At 45.7% G+C, this 22,108-nt stretch overlaps 1 protein-coding gene across 4 annotated transcripts in view; it reads right to left on the reverse strand.

Annotated features, from left to right (window-relative positions):
• Positions 1-22,108, reverse strand: part of LRRK2 (leucine rich repeat kinase 2) — a 469,339-nt gene that overhangs the window by 445,902 nt on the left and 1,329 nt on the right. The window lies entirely within an intron of this gene.

A 22,108-nucleotide genomic window follows, 5' to 3' on the forward strand; every position in this document is an offset into this window, starting at 1 on the left:
GGCTCCGGGAAGGGTCAGGGCTAGGCTGCAGTGGGGAGGTTAGGGTTAGGCTGAGGGGGGAAGGTTAGGGTTAGGTTGCGAGAGGGGGAGGTTAGGGTTAGGCTGTGGGAGGGGAGGTCAAGGTTAGGATGCGGGGAGGAGGTCAGGGCTAGGTTGCAGGGGGGAGGTCAGGGTGAGGCTGCGGGGGAGGGTTAGGCTGCAGGAAGGAATGTTAGGGTTAGGCTGTGTGTGGGGATGGTTAGGGTAAGGGGCTAGACTAAATTGCACACACAGTAGTAATAATGCCTCTTAGATACAGTATATTGCACACACAGTATTAACATCCCATGCACTGCCACTGTGCCACACAGTAGTGTCCTGTCACTGCCTCCCACAACTTCCCTATCAACCCATATGCTGCAGCAGCAGCACTCACCTGGTGTGTCTGCTGCCACAGCTTCTCGCTCCGCAGTGATATGGAGTGTGAAACTGACGGGAGGGGGGGGTAGGCTGCCTGCAGCGGTTGCGGAGGTCAGTGCAGGGAAGGAGCCGGGACTGACTAGGGAGCAGGCGCCCGGCATTGTTTGCCTGCACCATGTTTTATGGGCGTACCTGCTCCCCAAAGTGAACGCCGGGGCCGCAAGGTTATTAGAGCCGCAACGGTCCTGCACCCCAGTACAGTGAGGCGAGGATAAAACTGCCACGGCCATCAGGCTTTGTCAGCTAACGCTGGCGATCAGAGCGCTGACCTGGTATTGGGGAGGGACACGTGGCTACTGACAGGACAAAGTGACCAGCCAACCAGGAACTGTCATTGTGTTCCGGCATCCCAATCCACCCCTGGGATACACAAGCACGTTATTTTTTTTTTTATTATTATTTTTTTTTGGGGGGGGGGGGATGGACATGGTTACAGACACACTGGGGCAGTATAAGGGGAAACACACGCACGTTATATTGGTGGGTGGACATTGTCACACACACTGGGACAGTATAAGAGGACACTCGCACACGTTATATTGGGGGAGTGGACATGGTCACACACACTGGGTGATATAAGAGGACACACGCACGTTATATTAGGGGGGTGGACATGGTCACACACACTGGGACAGTATAAGAGAACACACACGCACATTATATTAGGGGGAGTGGACATTGTCACACACACTGGGACAGTATAAGAGGACACACACGAACGTTATATTAGGGGGGTGGACATGGTCACACACACTGGGACAGTATAAGAGGACACACACGAACGTTATATTAGGGGGGTGGACATGGTCACACACACTGGGACAGTATAAGAGGACACACACGCACATTATATTAGGGGGGTGGACATGGTCACACACACTGGGACAGTATAAGAGGACACACACGCACATTATATTGGGGGAGTGGACATGGTCACACACACTGGGACAGTATAAGAGGAAACACACGCACATTATATTAGGGGGGTGGACATGGTCACACACACTGGGACAGTATAAGAGGACACACACGCACATTATATTGAGGGGGAGTGGACATGGTCACACACACTGGGACGGTATAAGAGGACACACACGCACATTATATTGGGGGGGGTGGACATGGTCACACACACTGGGACAGTATAAGAGGACACACACACACATTATATTAGGGGGGTGGACATGGTCACACACATTGGGACAGTATAAGAGGACACACACGCACATTATATTAGGGGGGTGGACATGGTCACACACACTGGGACAGTATAAGAGGACACACACGCACATTATATTAGGGGGGTGGACATTGTCACACACACTGGGACGGTATAAGAGGACACACGCACATTATATTGAGGGGGAGTGGACATTGTCACACACACTGGGACAGTATAAGAGGACACACACGCACATTATATTAGGGGGGTGGACATGGTCACACACACTGGGACAGTATAAGAGGACAGACACGCACATTATATTAGGGGGGTGGACATGGTCAGACACACTGGGACAGTATAAGAGGACACACACGCACATTATATTAGGGGGGTGGACATGGTCACACACACTGGGACAGTATAAGAGGACACACACGCACATTATATTAGGGGGGTGGACATGGTCACACACACTGGGACGGTATAAGAGGACACACGCACGTTATATTAGGGGGAGTGGACATGGTCACACACACTGGGACAGTATAAGAGGACACACACGCACGTTATATTAGGGGGGTGGACATGGTCACACACACTGGGACAGTATAAGAGGACACACACGCACATTATATTGAGGGGGAGTGGACATTGTCACACACACTGGGACAGTATAAGAGGACACACACGCACATTATATTAGGGGGGTGGACATGGTCACACACACTGGGACAGTATAAGAGGACACACACGCACATTATATTAGGGGGTGGACATGGTCACACACACTGGGACAGTATAAGAGGACACACACGCACATTATATTAGGGGGGTGGACATGGTCACACACACTGGGTGATATAAGAGGACACACGCACATTATATTAGGGGGGTGGACATGGTCACACACACTGGGAAAGTATAAGAGGACACACACGCACATTATATTAGGGGGGTGGACATGGTCACACACACTGGGACAGTATAAAAGGACACACACGCACATTATATTAGGGGGGTGGACATGGTCACACACACTGGGACAGTATAAGAGGACACACACGCACATTATATTAGGGGGGTGGACATGGTCACACACACTGGGACGGTATAAGAGGACACACGCACATTATATTAGGGGGAGTGGACATGGTCACACACACTGGGACAGTATAAGAGGACACACACGCACATTATATTAGGGGGGTGGACATGGTCACACACACTGGGACGGTATAAGAGGACACACACGCACGTTATATTAGGGGGGTGGACATGGTCACACACACTGGGACAGTATAAGAGGACACACACGCACATTATATTGAGGGGGAGTGGACATTGTCACACACACTGGGACAGTATAAGAGGACACACACGCACATTATATTAGGGGGGTGGACATGGTCACACACACTGTGACAGTATAAGAGGACACTCGCACACGTTATATTAGGGGGGTGGACATGGTCACACACACTGGGACAGTATAAGAGAACACACACGCACATTATATTAGGGGGGTGGACATGGTCACACACACTGGGACGGTATAAGAGGACACACGCACATTATATTAGGGGGAGTGGACATGGTCACACACACTGGGACAGTATAAGAGGACACACACGCACATTATATTAGGGGGGAGGACATGGTCACACACACTGGGACGATATAAGAGGACACACACGCACGTTATATTAGGGGGTGGACATGGTCACACACACTGGGACAGTATAAGAGGACACACACGCACATTATATTGAGGGGGAGTGGACATTGTCACACACATTGGGACGGTATAAGAGGACACACACGCACATTATATTGAGGGGGAGTGGATATTGTCACACACACTGGGACAGTATAAGAGGACACACACGCACATTATATTAGGGGGGTGGACATGGTCACACACACTGGGACAGTATAAGAGGATACACACGCACATTATATTAGGGGGGTGGACATGGTCACACACACTGGGACAGTATAAGAGGACACACACGCACGTACGTTATATTGAGGGGGAGTGGACATTGTCACACACACTGGGACAGTATAAGAGGACACACACGCACATTATATTAGGGGGGTGGACATGGTCACACACACTGGGACAGTATAAGAGGACACACACGCACATTATATTAGGGGGGAGGACATGGTCACACACACTGGGACAGTATAAGAGGACACACACGCACATTATATTAGGGGGGTGGACATGGTGAGACACACTGGGACAGTATAAGAGGACACACTCGCACACGTTATATTGGGGGAGTGGACATGGTCACACACACTGGGACAGTATAAGAGGACACACACGCACATTATATTAGGGGGGTGGACATGGTCACACACACTGGGACAGTATAAGAGGACACACACGCACATTATATTAGGGGGGTGGACATGGTCACACACACTGGGACAGTATAAGAGGACACACACGCACGTTATATTAGGGGGGTGGACATGGTCACACACACTGGGACAGTATAAGAGGACACACACGCACATTATATTTAGGGGGAGTGGACATTGTCACACACATTGGGACGGTATAAGAGGACACACACGCACATTATATTAGGGGCGTGGACATGGTCACACACACTGGGACAGTATAAGAGGACACACACGCACATTATATTAGGGGGGTGGACATGGTCAGACACACTGGGATAGTATAAGAGGACACACACGCACATTATATTAGGGGGGTGGACATGGTCACACACACTGGGACAGTATAAGAGGACACACACGCACATTATATTAGGGGGGTGGACATGGTCACACACACTGGGACAGTATAAGAGGACAGACACGCACATTATATTAGGGGGGTGGACATGGTCAGACACACTGGGACAGTATAAGAGGACACACTCGCACACGTTATATTGGGGGAGTGGACATGGTCACACACACTGGGTGATATAAGAGGACACACGCACATTATATTAGGGGGGTGGACATGGTCACACACACTGGGACGGTATAAGAGGACACACACGCACATTATATTAGGGGGGTGGACATGGTCACACACACTGGGACAGTATAAGAGGACACAAACGCACATTATATTAGAGGGGTGGACATGGTCACACACACTGGGACAGTATAAGAGGACACACACGCACATTATATTGGGGGAGTGGACATGGTCACACACACTGGAAGATATAAGAGGACACACACGCACATTATATTAGGGGGGTGGACATGGTCAGACACACTGGGACAGTATAAGAGGACACACACGCACATTATATTAGGGGGGTGGACATGGTCAGACACACTGGGACAGTATAAGAGGACACACACGCACATTATATTAGGGGGGTGGACATGGTCACACACACTGGGACAGTATAAGAGGACACACACGCACGTTATATTAGGGGGGTGGACATGGTCACACACACTGGGACAGTATAAGAGGACACACACGCACATTATATTTAGGGGGAGTGGACATTGTCACACACATTGGGACGGTATAAGAGGACACACACGCACATTATATTAGGGGCATGGACATGGTCACACACACTGGGACAGTATAAGAGGACACACACGCACATTATATTAGGGGGGTGGACATGGTCAGACACACTGGGATAGTATAAGAGGACACACACGCACATTATATTAGGGGGGTGGACATGGTCACACACACTGGGACAGTATAAGAGGACACACACGCACATTATATTAGGGGGGTGGACATGGTCACACACATTGGGACAGTATAAGAGGACACACACGCACATTATATTAGGGGGGTGGACATGGTCACACACACTGGGACAGTATAGAAGGACACACACGCACATTATATTAGGGGGGTGGACATGGTCACACACACTGGGACAGTATAAGAGGACACACACGCACATTATATTAGGGGGGTGGACATGGTCACACACACTGGGACGGTATAAGAGGACACACACGCACATTATATTAGGGGGGTGGACATGGTCACACACACTGGGACAGTATAAGAGGACACAAACGCACATTATATTAGAGGGGTGGACATGGTCACACACACTGGGACAGTATAAGAGGACACACACGCACATTATATTGGGGGAGTGGACATGGTCACACACACTGGAAGATATAAGAGGACACACACGCACATTATATTAGGGGGGTGGACATGGTCAGACACACTGGGACAGTATAAGAGGACACACACGCACATTATATTAGGGGGGTGGACATGGTCAGACACACTGGGACAGTATAAGAGGACACACGCACATTATATTAGGGGGGTGGACATGGTCACACACACTGGGACAGTATAAGAGAACACACACGCACATTATATTAGGGGGGTGGACATGGTCACACACACTGGGACAGTATAAGAGGACACAAACGCACATTATATTAGGGGGGTGGACATGGTCAGACACACTGGGACAGTATAAGAGGACACACACGCACATTATATTAGGGGGGTGGACATGGTCACACACACTGGGACAGTATAAGAGGACACACACGCACATTATATTAGGGGGGTGGACATGGTCAGACACACTGGGACAGTATAAGAGGACACACGCATGTTATATTGAGGGGAGTGGACATGGTCACACACACTGGGACAGTATAAGAGGACACACAAGCACATTATATTAGGGGGGTGGACATGGTCAGACACACTGGGATAGTATAAGAGGACACACACGCACATTATATTAGGGGGGTGGACATGGTCACACACACTGGGACAGTATAAGAGGACACACACGCACATTATATTAGGGGGGTGGACATGGTCACACACACTGGGACAGTATAAGAGGACAGACACGCACATTATATTAGGGGGGTGGACATGGTCAGACACACTGGGACAGTATAAGAGGACACACTCGCACACGTTATATTGGGGGAGTGGACATGGTCACACACACTGGGTGATATAAGAGGACACACACGCACATTATATTAGGGGAGTGGACATGGTCACACACACTGGGACAGTATAAGAGGACACACACGCACATTATATTAGGGGGGTGGACATGGTCAGACACACTGGGACAGTATAAGAGGACACACACGCACATTATATTAGGGGGGTGGACATGGTCACACACACTGGGACAGTATAAGAGGACACACACGCACATTATATTAGGGGGGTGGACATGGTCACACACACTGGGACAGTATAAGAGGACACACACGCACATTATATTAGGGGGGTGGACATGGTCACACACACTGGGACAGTATAAGAGGACACACACGCACATTATATTAGGGGGGTGGACATGGTCACACACACTGGGACGGTATAAGAGGACACACACGCACATTATATTAGGGGGGTGGACATGGTCACACACACTGGGACAGTATAAGAGGACACAAACGCACATTATATTAGAGGGGTGGACATGGTCACACACACTGGGACAGTATAAGAGGACACACACGCACATTATATTGGGGGAGTGGACATGGTCACACACACTGGAAGATATAAGAGGACACACACGCACATTATATTAGGGGGGTGGACATGGTCAGACACACTGGGACAGTATAAGAGGACACACACGCACATTATATTAGGGGGGTGGACATGGTCAGACACACTGGGACAGTATAAGAGGACACACGCACATTATATTAGGGGGGTGGACATGGTCACACACACTGGGACAGTATAAGAGAACACACACGCACATTATATTAGGGGGGTGGACATGGTCACACACACTGGGACAGTATAAGAGGACACAAACGCACATTATATTAGGGGGGTGGACATGGTCAGACACACTGGGACAGTATAAGAGGACACACACGCACATTATATTAGGGGGGTGGACATGGTCACACACACTGGGACAGTATAAGAGGACACACACGCACATTATATTAGGGGGGTGGACATGGTCAGACACACTGGGACAGTATAAGAGGACACACACGCATGTTATATTGAGGGGAGTGGACATGGTCACACACACTGGGACAGTATAAGAGGACACACACGCACATTATATTAGGGGGGTGGACATGGTCAGACACACTGGGACAGTATAAGAGGACACACACGCATGTTATATTGAGGGGGAGTGGACATGGTCACACACACTGGGACGGTATAAGAGGACACACGCGCACATTATATTGGGGGGGGTGGACATGGTCACACACACTGGGACAGTATAAGAGGACACACACGCACGTTATATTGAGGGGGAGTGGACATGGTTACAGACACACTGGGACAGTATAAGAGGACACACACACAAAATTAAAAACTGTTCTTTGGCCTGGGGGAATGAAGAGACAGCTATAGTGATAAGCTGGGGCAGGGCATCGTTGCTCAGGCTGAAATTGAGCTCAGTAGAGGAGCTCAGAACAGAGGATACACTTACTTCAGAGTTGAGGCTGGGTACTGATTAAGGGGTCTATTCATGCAGCAGAGAAAAGCCCTGTTTTGCGTTAAACAGGGCTTTTCTCTGCTTACCGCAATTCACAGAGCGGGTTACCGTGGAGAAGTCCCTGACTTCCCCAGCGGCACCCCCGCTCTGTGGCTGAATCGCATCACCATACCTTTGTATGGTGAGTGCGATTCATGAAGGTGCGGAAAGCTCTGCTTTCCGCTTCTCCATGGAGTTCAGGTTCGCCATCTCAGGACGGCGTAACCTGAACTGTGGTGCGGAGACATCAGGGAAGCCCAATGCTTCCCTGATCGCTGCTCTGCACCTCGTGCTGGCTCCACCCCCCGACCTCCCAGCAACCACTGCGGCCGGCAGGTCAACACCCTGCGCATGCGCAAAGGGACCCGCCGCTGGACCCCGCGCATCGCTGGGAAGGACCGCTGGAGATTACCTCACCGCAGGAGCCCCAGACACCGCAGCGCATCGTCGGAAGGGTAAGTATACATGAATTGCTACTTATCACAGCTATACATCGCATCGAAGCGATGCGATGTATAGTGATAAGTAGCAATTCTGTTTTCGTTTTCTACATGAATAGACTCCTAAATCAACTCCACAATCACTTTTCCGTTGGGCTGCAGCGCTAAGGGTAAGAGAAGTGACAGCAGCAGTTCAGTCCATCACTGCTGGAGCCTGCTAAACATCGGCTCCCGTTCCGCCCACGCCACGCCCCCACATCCCTGGCTGGATGCACACTGATTCAGCACCCGCAGCGGCAACAGATAGCTGGATGAATTGCTGCAAACTCTCAAACCTCTCCAGTCGCACCGCTCACGATCCCGCACGCAGCGTAAACACTTGCACTGTTAAAACATTTTGATGCTGGCAGTGAGACTGTCTGTAGGTTTGGGATGCCCATGTGCAGAAGATCTCACTCAACGCAGCCGGACCGGAGCTGAGCTCCGGTAGTGGCAGCGGCCTGGCGCGGGGGGGGGGGGGGGTGGGCCGCCGCTGAGGGGATAACCAGACCAGCCAACCAGGATCTGTGATCTCAGTGGTTTCAGAGTTTATCTCCAGCAGACAAACATTCATTCAAAGTCATCTAGATAATGTCTGCTTGTTAGCAGGCCAGCCTCTTTTGTGAAATCAGTATAGGGGCGATTTTCCAGAAAGAGAACATAAAGTACAAAACATAAAATTTCACTAACCAGCAATTTGTTTATATTTATTAAATTGACACATTCCAAAGTATAAGGAACTACTTTGATTTAACTCGAAGTTACATTTTAGATTGGTGTAATGAAAAACCTACAGGTATGTAGAAGTTCCAAATCACAAAACACAGTCGCCAATTAGAACAAAGGGGTAATTCAACCTGATCGTAGTAGCAAATTTGTTAGCAGTTGGGCAAAACCATGTGCACTGCAGGGGGGGGGGCATATATAACATTTGCAAAGATATTTAACGGGGGGTACACACGGAGAGATCAGTGCTTAAATTCTAAGCAATCTGACTAGATTGCTTAGAATTTAAGCACGGATGCTCCATGTGTATGCCCCACAGCGATAGCGATGTGTGGACCCGCATGTCAATATCGCCGGTGGTAGATTGGCATGCAGGCACAATCTAGCAGGTCACTCATTTCACCGCTCAAATAATACAAATGGAAACAGAGAAGAGCATCTAGCAGCACACCGGTGCGCTGCATTCTGCCTCCCTGACTGAGCCCCTGAATAGAGAAGACCCCCTAAGTGCAGAGAAGAGGACTTTTGTAAGTGCACTGTCAGCGTGGGGGTGGGTGGGTGTGTGTGTGTGTGTGTGTGTGTGTGTGTGTGTGTGTGTGTGTGTGTGCGCATGTGGAGTTGTCAGTGTCAAGGGGAAGGGGAGAAAGGTGTGTGCATATACAGTAAATGTGCTGTCAGTGTGAGTTTGCATATACAGTATTTGTGCTGTTAGTTTGAGTTTGAAGTAGAGCAGTGGAGGTGTTTGTGTGACTGAGATGTCAGTGTGGGTATGATGAGAGTAGTGTGGGGGGGCGCTGAATGCATTAGATTTGATAGTATTGTTAGTATGAGGGTAAACTATAGTTGAGAGGAGATAGGGTAGCGGCAGGTCGGGAGGAGAGGGAGACGGGCAAGCGACAGGTGGAGAGGAGGAGGTAATGGGATAGCGACAGGTTGGGAGGAGAAGATACAGAAGTGACAGGTCCAGAGGAGGAGACGGTGAAGCAAAAGGTCCAAGGGAGGAGATGTGGTAGCAACAGGTCAGGAGGAGGAGGAGGAGGTGGAGGAGGAGGTGGAGGAGGAGATCGGGAAGCAACAGGTGGGGAGGAGAAGATATCGAAGAAGCGATAGGTCGGGAGGAGGAGGAGGAGGAGGAGGAGGAGGAGGAGGAGGAGGAGATGGGGAAGCGGCAAGTCAGGAGGAGCAAATATAGAAGAAGCAACAGATCAGGAGGAGGAGGAGGAGGAGATCGGAAAACAGCAGTTTAGGACAATTACCAACTATATATATATTAACAAATATATGCACATTTATTTCATTCTTGACTACTGTAATAGACACACATAAAAAACGAAATGGTTGCTGGTTAACGTTAAAGGGGAGGAACAACAACCTGCCGTAAAGTGTAAAAGGGGACTCTACCTGCTATAATGTGTGATAGGGGCTCTACCTGGAGTTATGTGTAAAATGGAGCTCTACCTGGCGTAATGTGTGACAGGGACTTTAACTGGCGTAATATATGCAAAAGGGGCTCTACCTGTGTAATGTGTGTAAGTGGCACAACTGTGCGGCAAAATTTGAATAATGAAGACTACTGTGCAGCGTAATATGAATTTCTATTATTATGTCGTCACGCCCCTTCTCCATGAAGTCACGCTGATATATTTTTGCGCACTGCCCTATTTTGAATATGGGGGGGGGCGCCGATGCTGTTTCTTGCACACAGCGCTAAAAAGTTTAGTTACAGCACTGATAATAATCATCACAAAACAAAAGAACCACAGCTCATCTTTGTATTCTGGATATGTAACTAAAAGCCATGTGTCACGCCTGAGGGCTGGGTTGGGTTTGGACAGGCATTTGTGGATGGAGCCGACATAGAGGGAGTATAAATAAATTGAGGAGGCTTTAACCAGGTATGGTGCATGTACTTGAAAGAATCGTTGGTGTTCTAGCAGTGACAAACCAATAGGCAAGTATAATTATAAATTAAGCTTTTCTTAAAGAACAACATCCATGATTCACTGCAGATACAGTATGCTGACAAAAGATACCAGGTTAGCCACAGAAATGATGACCGGAATGGAACCAGATTGGACTGAAAAAGACAAAAGTTCAAAACAACAATAATATCTGGAATAGAACTGGATCGGGCTGAGATGCTGACTGGGCTTGATCCGGAATATTAAAACTGATTGCATTGAAGAAAGACACAGTTCAAATATAATAGCATCCGGAATGGAAGCGGAACAGACTGAAGTGTTCACTGGGCTTGATCCGGAATATTAACACTGATTGCATTGAAAAAAGACAAAGTCCATATAACAATGGTAGCCGGAGTGGAATCGGGACGGACTGGATCATACAAAGTCACTGGAATAAAGGCGCTCAGCACAGAGCTGTTACTTCCTGGATAGAGACTGTTGTACTGACAAATTGGTAATCCCAGGAAGTCACCTTTACACCTTGCAGTATGGATTCATTGGATGTTGCAGTCAGCTGACGAAAAGAGCTCCAGGATTGGACAGTGGAGGATCAGCTGATGGAATCCAAGATGGCAGCGCCCATGTCCGGACTTGAAGGGAAACTCTGACTAGGCCCAATCACCAAGAAGTGAGCACAATGAGAAATAAACACTGAAACAATGGAAGACAACGCTGTTAAGTACTCAGAAGCAGCAGCCGCTGCAGGAGACTTCATGCTGGATCAGCGCTGGTGGACCTCTGGGAGCGATGTGTAGATACAGCACGCACGGACATCGCATAGTACTTTTAAAAGTCCGGCGTGTGACACCATAAACAAATTAATAATTATTTTTCATTTGCTCTAAAATAGAGAAAAATTTAAGTGTCCCATGCATCAGACAAATCAAGATAAATCTGGGAAGTAGTAATATCCTCTTACATTAGCAATTTCTGGAGGTTGTATCTGCCTTACAATGCTGTCCTGGGTGTAAAACACCTTATCCTCCTATGTTGGCCATTTCCAATGTTTAGTTCTACCGTGCTGAATTATTACTGAAACTTCAGCTTCAGACCCAATAACTTGTATGACCTGCCCAGGATACTGCTGCCCATTGTAAGTTACCAACAACCAGTTTCCTTTTTCAATTTCATCTTCAGTGACTTGAAACAGAAATTCATTATTGGATGAAACTGAATTTGCATACACCTGTAGTTCTTTAGTTGGTGTGCATTTAATTCCATGTAACGTTGATATTCCTGGAATACTTGTTGCATTCTCCCAGATCTTATCATTACGTGGAATGTCTGTTTCAATGTATAGGACTCTTGCGGCTGGCATCAATCACTTTACAAGTTCTGCAAAATCGTAAGCAGATTGCACAATAGGGTCACTGCATACCATACCACAAATCCAGCAAAGGGGCATGGTCACAGCTAAAGCAGGCTTGACCCCGCAATGCTCCCATGGGAATTAATAGGATTGGGAGATGCCAAAACACGGTACAAAGCCCTTTTTGGCCTGTATAGACCATGAAAAATGGTACTGTACTGCTCAAAAAAGTGCAGTTGGAGGGTATGGCATTGGCCTTTTTGCTCATTACCGTTTCCTCACAATAGATTTGGCTCTTCCTCCTATGCCGTCAACCACACCCTTGCCATGTGAGGTAGCAAAATACCTCTAGTGAAAAACCTTGCAGTATTTTTCACTGAGTTCTTTCAGAAATAAAACAATATATCTGTGCTCAAACTCTGAAGAAGGTCCATCTGTCCAAATCACTTCTTCGAAGTTCTTATTTTCTTCAGAGCTTGGATGAATATTGTCATAAATTATCTGGATAAAAGATCTAACTGTATTTCTCTCTTTTTCTTTAGTGTCAGAACAGATTAGGAAAGTTTGACAAGTCTGGTGGCACATAACAGCGGCAGTGAATAATGTCACACTGCTTCCAGACCAAAGTGCACTCTGCACTTCATTTTGAAATTCACTACTGTAGTTCACAGCAAAATCTACCTGCAAAATTCGAACATTGGGATTGTTGTCTTTTCGAAAACTCATCTGCCTGAATGCGTCATGACGTCACTAGAGGCCCGGGATATACCAGTTTTCGGAATATTCCGGATAACAGGTCGCCAGATAAGAGAGACCCGACCTGTATTATGTTTTGAACTAACCATAAAATTGCCTATATCATTGTTCCAAAATGCTGAACACAGCCTTCAAGACTAGAAAACACATAACAATTCACACAAGTCCCGTGCATCACTTTTAATTGTGCCATGCATCACAAGGTCTAAAAAAAATCTCAAAATTCCCACTTGTTTAATTATTTAATGTACACCAAAGCAATCTCTTAAGTATATTTAAATAAAAAATGCATTTTACAAGCATGTACCCTTTCACTCTTCACAGAATTATTCATTACATTCTATTAAGGTAGAAAATATTATTTTCTCTGAGTCCAGTGCATCACACACTTTTATTTTGTTTTCCTTTTAAACTGGTCTGTTAAGAAATTGTTGAAAACTTAATTGTTTAGTACCAATGCCTTACCCTATAATTTAAGACCCAGTAAAAATGTTGGAGTTTTGGAGAAGTATGTTGTATGAATTTGTGTAGCTGTCCTGTGCATTACGGAGGATTGCCCACAGAACAAATAGAGTAGAGATTTGGTTTGATCCACATAAATTCAAAGTGCACGAACAACATCCAGCAAGGCTTCACCTGCTGTGATGGTGGAGGATTGAAAGGCTGGCACAACAATCTCCTGATTTATATGAAACCTGGACACCACTCTAGGTACAGTAGGTAGCCAGACCTAGTTCTAAGGACATCCCTATCCTGGTGGAGAAAAAGGGGTAGCGATGGTAACGCTCCTTAGGTCAGACACACTGCGTGCTTAAATAATGGGAAAAAAATTCTACTTCCTGGAGCAGACTAGGATCAAAAGACCTGCGTGTCCCAATCACACCCTTTTTGGGTATCTGGCAATGTAAATAGTGGCTATTGACCCTTAGCACTTATGGTATAAAACAATGGTCAGATTGAAATAAAAGACAATGGGGAGAATTCAATTGTTATCACGGATCCCCACATTGCGTGCGCCCTCCTGCAGCTATTCAAATGTTTCTATGAAAATTTAAAGAAAAAGAAGAAGGAATCAGTTTCATAGATAGCAGCACTCTTTCCCTTCCACAAAAAAAAAAATTATATTTGTTTTATTTTTCCTTTTTTTATTTATACATTCACATGCGGTGGTAAATATTGTCATTTGTACATACGAGCAAGATACAACTTAGGAGCAATTAAGTTTGCTTTATAGTTATTAAAAATATATACGGAAAACAGGCATTCATTGTTGCACATTTTCCTGGGTTTAATGCCCATTGGGCCTAATTCAGACCTGATCATAGCAGCAAATTTGTTAGCAGAGGGGTAAAACCATGTGCACTGCAGGGGGTGGCAGATAAAACATGTGCAGAGAGAGTTAGATTTGGGTGGTGTGTGTTAAAACTGAAATCTAAATTGCACCGTAAAATTAAAGCAGCCAGTATTTACCATGCGCAGAAACAATATAACCCACCCAAATCCAACTCTCTCTGCACATGTTATATCTGCCACACCTGCAGTGCACATGGTTTTGCCCATCTGTTAACAAATTTGCTGCTACGATCAGGTCTGAATTAGACCCATTATAAGCTAGAAATATTAAGCATAAACAACCAGGAACATTTCAACATTGCAGTGTTGCTAGAAAGTATCTCAACAGTGTTACATGAAAGTAACAAATGTAACAATTATAACCATTGAGTGAGAAACTCAAAACACTGGGCATAATACTGTTACATTTGTAACTTCAACTGCATTTTACTGCTCAACACAACCAAGTTATTATTTAAGAGCAGAACTAGTGAGCTGAAACATCATCGGTATACAAATTATTACACAGAATAAAGACAGTGTACCAGCATTTTCTTTTAAATCACTTTTTACTTACACTGAATATTTTTCTTTATTTATTTCTACCTGTTATTCTATCTCTATAAATTTTATATTTCACTCTACAGTGGTTCCCAAACTTTTTTGAGTCACGGCGCCCTAGAGTATCAGATTTTTTTTCACAGCACCCCTAGGCCAAAAGTTTCTTATTGAGGAATTCAGAAAAAAATATTAAATTAAGTAAATTGTGTTTATATGTCATCCTTAGGTTCAGTCATGGGGTGAGGGACAAGAGTTGCTTCTGTTTGTTCCCATATTTTACGACTGTAAGCCACAAGCACTGGTTTTGCCTATTACATGGACCATGAATAATTTGAATTGGTCCTGGACCACCAACCCAGGGCACCCCTGCAAGTGTCCCGAGGCACCCCAGGGAGCCACGGCACACAGTTTGGGAACCACTGCTCTACATGACCCCCCATTATTAAAATAAGGAGGACATATAATACATCATATGTGGTAACAATAAAATGACATATCACATATGGATATTGAACTCTCCTTGAGACTTTAATAAAGTCTATTAATAAAGTACAAATATTTTAACTAAAACGTAAAAATAAAACAAATATAATTTTTTTTGTGGAAGGGAAAGAGTGCTGCTGCTAAGCGTATTCCTCCTTCTTCTTCTTTAAATTCCCATAAGTTGAATTATTAAGCAGCACCACCTACAGTATACGTGTTTCAGTTGAATCAGTAAGCAGCCCCACCTGTACGTGTTTGATGTGAAAACAATCTTTTTGTATTTGAAAATATCACGTGATAAATTTTGCCTACAGATCATTAAGTATTAGAAATTCTGGAGCGGGAGTATCTCAAACCCAAAATTCAAATGTTTCTGCCAGTGGGTGCGAGAACTTAATTTCAGCTTGCTACCGCCGGGGGTGGCGAGCTGTAATGAGCGAAAAGTGACCCATTTGGACAGATAACGAGGGACAACTGAATATCGCCCAGCAATCTCCCACTTTAGACGGGAGATTGGGCGCGATTAAACAATTGAATTCCCACAATTTATTTAAGATAAAAAGGAAGCAGAACAGTAAAATAAGGAGACTATACATATAATGAGTATCAACATGTGACTGGAGATGCTGGCATGTATTCCGAAAAAAGAGAGAATCACATGTAGTGGTAAGATAAACACTGGCAGGAGTTTTATATTACAAAGAACAAGATATGGTGTAATAAAACTTTTTCAAAGTTTAAAAGCTGCTGAAGGCATACAGTGGGGCAAAAAAGCATTTGGACAGCAACCGATTGTGCAAGCTGACCCACTTAAAAAGATGAGAGAGGTCTATAATTTCCATCATAGGTACACTTCAACTGTGAGAGACAAAATATGAAAAAAAAAAAAAAAAACTAGGAAATCACATTGTATGATTTTTAAACTATTTATTTGTATATTCTTGGAGAAAATAAATATTTGACAATCAAGAAGTTTAACTCAATACTTTGTAATATAACCTCGGTTGGCAATTACAGAGGTCAAACGTTTCCTGTAGTTCTTTACCAGGTTTGCACACACTGTAGCAGGTATTTTGGCCCACTCTTCCATGCAGATCTTCTCTAGATCTGTCATGTTTTGGGGCTGTCACCGAGCAACACGGACTTTCAACTCCCTCCACAGATTTTCTATTGGGTTGAGGTCTGGAGACTGGCTAAGCCATTCCAGGACCTTGAAATGCTTCTTACGGAGCCACTCCTTAGTTGCTCGGGTGGTGTGTTTGGGGTCATTGTCATGCTGGAATACCCAGCCACGTTCCATCTTCAATGCTCTTACTGAGGGAAGGAGGTTTTTGCCCAAAATCTCACGATACATGGCCCCATTCATCCTCTCCATAATACAGATCAGTTATCCTGTCCCCTTTGTAGAAAAGCAGCCCCAAAGCATGATTTTTCCAACCCCATGCTTCACAGTGGGTATGGTGTTCTTGGGATGCCATTCATCATTCTTCTCCCTCCAAACACGGCGAGTGGACTTTATACCAAAAAGTTTGATTGTGCTCTCATCTGACCACATTACTTTCTCCCAATCCTCCTCTGGATCATCCAGATGGTCACTGGCAAACTTTAGACTGGCCTGGACATGTGCTGGCTAAAGCAGGGGGACCTTTCGGGCGCTGCAGGATTTCAATCCATGACGACGTAGAGTGTTAATAATGGTAACCTTTGTGACTGTGGTCCCAGCTCTCTTGAGGTCACTGACCAGGTCCCCCCCGTGGAGTTCTGGGCTGATTCCTCACCATTCTCAAGATCATTGATACCCCACGAGGTGAGATCTTGCGTGGATCCCCACGTCGAGGGAGATTGTCAGTGATCTTGTATTTCTTCCATTTTTTAATAATTGCACCAACAGTTGATCTCTTTTCACCAAGCTGCTTGCCTATAGTCGAGGAGCTCATCCCAGCCTTGTGCAGCTCTACAATTTTGTCCCTGGTGTCCTTAGACAGCTCTCTGGTCTTCGCCATGGTGGAGAGGTAGCAGTCTGACTGTTTGAAGGTGTGGACAGGTGTCTTTTATACAGATAACCAGTTTAAATAGGTGCCATTAATACAGGTAACGAGTAGAGGATAGAAGAGCTTCTTAAAGAAGAAGTAACAGGTCTGTGAGAGCCAGAAATCGTGCTGCTTGGTAGATGTCCAAATATTTATTTTGCACAAGAAAATACAAGTGAATTATTTAAAAATCATACAATGTGATTTCCTGGGGGGGGGGGGGGGGTCAGATACTGTCTCTCACAGTTGAATTGTACCTATGATGGCAATTATAGACCTCTTTCATATTTTTAAGTGGGTCAACTTGCACAATCGGTTGCTGTCCAAATACTTTTTTGCCCCACTGTACCTGTGTGTGGAGTTAGGAGCGCAGGTGGTGTGACGCTGTAGTGTTCATGCTAGGCTGTTTTAGCAGGGTGCCCTGCTCGAATTTTATAGGGCAAAAAACACCCCGCCCTTTTTGCAGCACTCTCCTAATACAGCCTGCCCGGTGCCTGATGCCGCCGTGTGCACGGCATCTATTCACATTCAAGAGAGAGCTTGGGGGAAGCCCAGTAGCTCCGTAGGTGTTGGGCATACCCCCACTAGTGATGTTGATGGGGGCGGCACACCCCCAATAGTGACAACAGCGGGGCAGCGCCCCTTCCCAAGTCGGCCATGCACCCTTTACGTGCACACACACAAGCCTTCAGCTCGCGCACACAAAGGGCCCCTACAGTACCACCGCCCTGCCCCAAAAAAACCTTGGGGGGGGGGGGCTCTAAAGCTGGGTATCCCGGGACAGTACCCTGCAACTGGCTCCCAGGCAGTACCACAAGGGTTCCTCAGTCCTTTGGTTGTATGGCAGCATGCATAATAGGACTGACGCATTTCCAGCAGGAAGAGCCCTTCCTCAAGGCTGTGTGCTAATGAAATGTCAAGAAGGAACAGAGTGTTCCATGTGAGCCATTTCAAATCCACAGATTCCAAGGGATCAACAGCGAAGTCTGTAAAGCATGAAGCACTAAAGATAAGATTGTATCCCGAGAACTCCCTGAAGGTCCAGACATCAGGTATAAGAGCAATCTTACATTGAAACCATACAGAAAGAACCAAAACTAGCACTTTAAGAGTCATCAAGCAAGGTCCAGATCCAATCCTGCTTATTAGAAAAGCCAGAACTCTTGCCACCCTAAAGGTTTTAGGATTGTGACCTCTAGGTGCATCCACCTAAAGTACGAGTGCCATATTCTGTAGTAAATCTGAGCTGAGGCAGGTTCACAAGCCCTGAGCATGGTCTGCACTAGCTGTCGTTAAAAATCCCTTGATCTCAAGAGGAATGTCTCAAGAGCCACGCTGTCAAAGACAGACGAGCCAGGTCTGGGTGTAGTCATGGCCACTGTGGAGCTATGAGGATCACGGTGCCTCATTGCTGCTTTAATTTGTGAAAAACCCTCAGAATAAGGGATACTGGAGGCCAGACTGAAATTTGACCGTACTGCCAGAGCATCTACAAAAGCTGTGCTGGTATCTCTGGTTCTGGACCCGTACCTCAGTATTTTGACCATCTGGATTTTGAGTGTAGGTAAATTGACCGCATCCCAACTGGATAAAGCAATTGCCTGCTCTCTTTCATATATAAACCAAACCAGTTTGCTTTCACAAGTACAATCTGATTAACATATTCCTGTCTCACACATGTATATATAACTCGCATTTCAATTGCATCCTTCCTTCCACATATCTAGACTAAAACTAATTTGGCTTTCTTAGGAACAACATGAAATTCTGAAACCCAACAGTACTGTCTTTTCACCCGAGTGTCTCTGTTTTACATAAGACACACGAGAATACTCCCTTGGATTGCCTCTCAAAGAAATTGCTTGTCCAGATACCCCTTTGCTGGTGTCAGGGTTATTAACATATCAATTCCTATGTGAAAATGTCCCAAGAACAATTGCTTTCCAAATGCCAAAGTGTTTTGGAAACGGAGGGGCAGATGTATTATACCTGGAGAAGTGATAAAGAAGTGATAAGTGGAAGGTGATAACGTACCAGATCAGCTCCTGGTATTTTTCAAACCCATAATAATTGGTTGGTGCGTTATCACCTTCCACTTATCACTGCTTTATCACTTCTCAAGGCATAATACATCTGCCCAAGTATACCTTAAAGGGGGTACACACAGAGAGACCCGTGCTTAAATGATAAGCAATCTGACTAGATTGCTTAGAAGTTAAGCACAATCTCTCCATGTGTATGCCCCACAGCGATAGCGATGCTCAGCCCTGCACGTCGCTATCGCTGGTACTAGATTGGCTTGCATGCAGACACAATCTAGCAGGTCAAATGAAAGTTCCAAGTGGCGCTTAATAATACAAAAAAAAATAGATTAAAAGAATTTCTGTATTTATTATTAGTAAAAAAAATAAAAAAAGTATATATTGATGTTATACAGTACAATAATAGCACAAAACTCCCGGGAGTCAATAATTGAACAACAAACAATGTGCACATTAACACAGAACAGATTTAAAATCCACACCACAGCAATGGGCCTGATTTTTACTCAATATCTCATATACTAGTTGTGCTTTAAGTGAATAAATGTAGTCATGCACTGATCACCATGACTGATGTTTAGTAAATGGTGCAGTCACTCATCCAAAGGTTTAGGATGAAGCACAGACTAACATTTGAAATAGGAAGTTCTGAATATAAAATTCACTCACATATGTATGTGGGATCCTTGGTTACCGGATGATATTGCAGCACAGCATGTAAAGCACCCGAGGTAGATGATAATGATAACCAGACACTGGTATTTGGCAAGGTGTCTGGAGCCCCGTGTCCCGCAGTCGGCAGGACCGGGATATGCCGTGTTGATACGACAGTTACTGAATGTGTCTAGCAGTGGGCACCCCGGTGGTGTATCTCCGGTCCGGCCACGGAGGCAATAAGTGATCACCACTGATGGGTGCGCTCAAATATGGTAAGCCCGTATGATGTTTGCGATGCTGCTGGGAGCACTGATCCCCGTGCAAGGAGCGCTGAGATGGAAGTAGCCGGCTCCGTGAATTTGCAGCTCAACCAGGTGTAAGAGGTGGAAACGGTGTATGTCCAAGCGCTGCCGCTCTTACCATATGGTGCAGATGTTGTCGGCTGTGCCAGGAAAGCTACGAGTGCTGCGCTGTAAGATGCAGAAAACAAACAAACTGGTGCTGGGTGTGGGAAAAATTCTGCCGAGGGAGAATTGTGAATGAGTCCTGTATCCTTAACGCGTTTCAACGCACAGCAGGGCATCTTTGTCCAAATCTAGCAGGTCGCTCACGTCACCGCTGACCGAGAGATGTGGGCTGAATGGTCTGTGCTAGATCGCTCAGCACATCTCTCCCCGAGTGTACGAGGTTTTATACATTTCTTATAAGTACATAATCTATACATTTTTAAAGTCTATAACCGTGTCTAGGGCAGTAAATAGAACATGTGAAAACACATTATTACCTATACATTTACAGTAAAATAGCAAATGTGCCACGAGTTTATCATATAGGATGGATCTCCGGCCAAAGGTCTGTTTTATTTATAGCACCTTTATACATTAGGCATGAGGAGTTTATGCTTTACAAATGAGTAATGCTGGGTACACACCTACAGATATATCTGCAGATCAGTTGATCTGCAGATATATCTAAAGCCGGATTGGGCAGTGTGCTGTGCATACACACTGCCCGATCCGTCGGGGACTGACGTCATGAACTGGGCGGGCATTTACACACGTTGTCAGTCACCGCCGGCTGCTGCCTTTTGTGTACCTGTGGTTGGCTGACCGTCCGTACATACACACCGACGTGCCAATATATCTAACAATATTTTGGCCGTCGTCTGTGCAGCAGGGCCGACGCGATGGGTCTGTGATCTACGGAGTTCACAGACCAATCGCTTGTACACACTCGCCGATGGACCCGCGATATACAGTATCAGCCAGTGTGTACGCACCTTGAACAAATTCTAGGAAAAAAATGTTTCCCTGATAAAAAATAAGTACCAGAAACTGAGCATTTGTTTACTGTGTGAAATAGCTCATGTGACAAGATATGCTTTTCTTATTTGCTTCTCTAAGCAGTGTCTGTATTTCCCCAACAAATTGTTTCTTTTAATAATTTTTCCTGCAGCCAGAGTCACAAATCTCTTCCTCAAAGAAATGACTAGTCCTTCCAATATTCACTTTCTATGGTTTATACTATACAAGGAACTGACACACAAACCACCACAGTCAGTAACATTAGTATTAATACTAAAGGGTGATTATCTGTGATGCACGGGACAGCTACACAAATTCAAACGACACACTTCTCCAAAATATCAAGATTTTAGTGGGTA

This window comes from Pseudophryne corroboree, chromosome 6 (assembly GCF_028390025.1).
Source record: "Pseudophryne corroboree isolate aPseCor3 chromosome 6, aPseCor3.hap2, whole genome shotgun sequence".
NCBI lineage: Eukaryota > Metazoa > Chordata > Amphibia > Anura > Myobatrachidae > Pseudophryne > Pseudophryne corroboree.